The 2,817-nt window shown below is 62.7% G+C and overlaps 1 pseudogene; it reads left to right on the forward strand.

Annotated features, from left to right (window-relative positions):
- Positions 1–548: 548 nt before the first annotated feature.
- On the forward strand, positions 549–2,342 carry LOC116464937 (exonuclease GOR-like; annotated as a pseudogene).
- The last annotated feature ends 475 nt before the right edge of the window (positions 2,343–2,817 follow it).

Raw genomic sequence — 2,817 nt, forward strand, 5'->3', positions numbered from 1 at the left:
TAGATTTTCAGCATGTATATTTTCTGTGAAGTTTTTGAAGACCCCGTGTGTGGAACGTTGCCCACGTCCTGGGAGAGAAGTGGATGCGGTCCACTTCCTGTCCTCAAACTGCCCACGGTGGAGGTGTGCACAGAGCAGGGAAAGGCAAGCCCAGACAGATCCTGCCCACTAGCAGGCAGCAGACGGCTTGCCCAGTCCCGGCTCCGTGGGGGTGCTGTGTGGGCCCCAGCAAGTTGACCAACCTGCCTGAAACACAATGTGCGGCTATGCGGCTCAGTTCCACTAGCCATTATGGTACTGCTGCGCAGGGACAGTTAATCACCTCAGGAAAAGCAAGCTAGCTCCAAGGTTAGCAACCAGGAGTTCGGGTTGCTTCCATTAGCAGACCTTGAGCTCCCCCGCAAGTTGGAGTCTGGTGGAAGATGAGGTTCAGTGTGATTGGATCGAAGTAGCAATGTAATTGAGGAGAAGTCCCACCCTCTCTCACAGAAGAGCCCTGTGCGTATATAAAGGCGGTGCGCATCCGCGGCGGCACTCCTTGAAGCCGCCAGTTGGGAGAGGAGCAGAGCCACGCAGGTGCTCCCGAAGGCAGCGAGATGTTGCGAGCCACAGCTCCCTGCTGGTTCCCACCCGGCTATCCAGAAGCGAAGAAGGTGGCCGAGGAGGCGGCCCTCGAGGCTCCAGAATTCCCACTGCCCTCTCATCAGCCTGCCCAGAGCTTTGGGCTCTGGGTGCCCCAGATGTACAAGCAGGCCTCAGCATCTGTGGGGATCCAGACGGAGCCCGAGAATAGGGGTCCGGCGGTGCCCCCAGCGTGGCCCGAGATGGTGACGGAGGCTTGGTGCTTCCCTGCGCAGAGGAGATCGGCCTGCTGCCTGCCAGCCGCCCCAAAGCTGGCAGAGAGACCCTCCGCCGTTTGCATCTCAGCCCCCAGGGAGAGGAAGAGGATCGCCCACTTTCACAGCCCTTGCTTGGCCACTGGTGCCACAGATGCCAAGAGAACCCGGGAGGCCAGCAGAAGCCAACGCTCCAATGGCTCCAAGGTCGGCAGACAGCCACAGAAGACGCGCAACAGGTCGGGGATGGCAGACAAGACCTCCACCACCATCAGCTCTAAGCGGATCGTCCGTCGTCCATCCTTACCGCCTTTGTAGAAACCCATTGTCCTCCGAAGGTCGGGGTGCCAAGTCCCCACCGTCATCCGCCGAGGCTATCTACAACTGTTCACCAAAGAGTGTCCCAAGTTCTGCGCTTCCAAGCAGGAGGCCGAGGAGAAGGCGCTGAACGAGGAGAAGGCGGCCTACGACTGCAGCCCCAACAGGAACGTGTACCTGAATGTGGTCCTGAACACCCTCAAGAGACTGAAGGGCCTGACCCCCAGCTCCATGCCCGGCCTCAGCAGGGCCGCCCTGTACAGCCGCCTCCAGGAGTTCCTGCTCACCCAGGACCAGCTCAAGGAGAACGGCTACCCCTTCCCGCACCCCGAGCAGCCCGGAGGCGCCGTCCTCTTCACTGGCCAGGGGAAGGGGCCCGGCGAATCCTCCTGCAGGGTCTGCTGCCATTCTGGCACCGAGTAGCTGGTGTCCTCCTCGGGCCGCTGTGTACGCGAGCAGTTGTGTTATTACCACTGGGGGCGGGTCCGCTCGAGCCAAGTGGCTGGAGGCCGGGTCAGCCAGTACACCTGCTGTGCAGCGGCTCCTGGCTCCGTGGGCTGCCAGGTGGCCAAGCAGCACGTGCGGGACGGCCGCAAGGACAGCCTCGATGGCTTCGTGAAGACCTTCGAGAAAGAGTTTTCCAGAGACGCTTATCCAGGGATCTACGCCTTGGACTGTGAGATGTGCTACACCACGCACGGCCTAGAGCTGACCCGCGTCACCGTGGTGGACGCCGACATGCGAGTGGTGTACGACACCTTCGTCAAGCCCGACAACGAGATCGTGGACTACAACACCAGGTTTTCCGGAGTGACCGAGGCCGACGTCGCCAACACGAGCATCACGTTGCCCAAAGTCCAAGCCATCCTGCTGAGCTTCTTCAGCGCCCAAACCATCCTCATCGGGCACAGCCTGGAGAGCGATCTGCTGGCCCTGAAGCTCATCCACAGCACCGTGGTGGACACGGCCGTGCTCTTCCCGCACTACCTGGGTTTCCCCTACAAGCGCTCCCTCAGGAATCTCGCGGCCGACTACCTGGGACAGATCATCCAGGACAGCCAGGACGGGCACAACTCCAGCGAGGACGCCAACGCCTGCCTGCAGCTGGTGATGTGGAAGGTCCGACAGCGCGCCCAGATCCAGCGATGCCACCGCTCCGCCTCTCCCGCCGCCCTGGCCTGTCCTTAGCCCCAGGCCGCTTCCAAAACCGCCCTCAATCCCGAGAGCTAACCCTGTCCACCTCCCCGCAAAGCGAAAGAAACGGGAGCAGCCGGCGGCAGGACAGGGCCAAAAGCCGAGACTCACCCCGACCCCCGACTCCCAGTCCCCCGGAGTGCCTGCCGCGGGCCGTCGCCCCTGTCCCCATCCCTCTGCCCCTCCCGGACCTCTGCCCTTCCACCAATGGGCTCCCCGAGGCCCGAGCCCCCACTCCCAGTCCCCCGAGTCCCTGCCGCGGCCCCTCGCGCCTGTCCCCATCCCTCCGTCCCTGCCAGACCTCTGGCCTTACAACACTCGCCTCCCCCAGCCCACCTGGACCTCCATGGCCTCCGAGAATAAGGCGAGCCCCCTGACCCAACAGCCTCCTGACAGTCTTCTCTCCTGGGCATCTTCCCCTTCTGTGGGGCTTTCTGAACCTCCCCTCCCCCACCCGATTTTTCCCCCA

This window comes from Hylobates moloch, unplaced genomic scaffold (genome assembly GCF_009828535.3).
Source record: "Hylobates moloch isolate HMO894 unplaced genomic scaffold, HMol_V3 SCAFFOLD_2279, whole genome shotgun sequence".
Taxonomy (NCBI): domain Eukaryota; kingdom Metazoa; phylum Chordata; class Mammalia; order Primates; family Hylobatidae; genus Hylobates; species Hylobates moloch.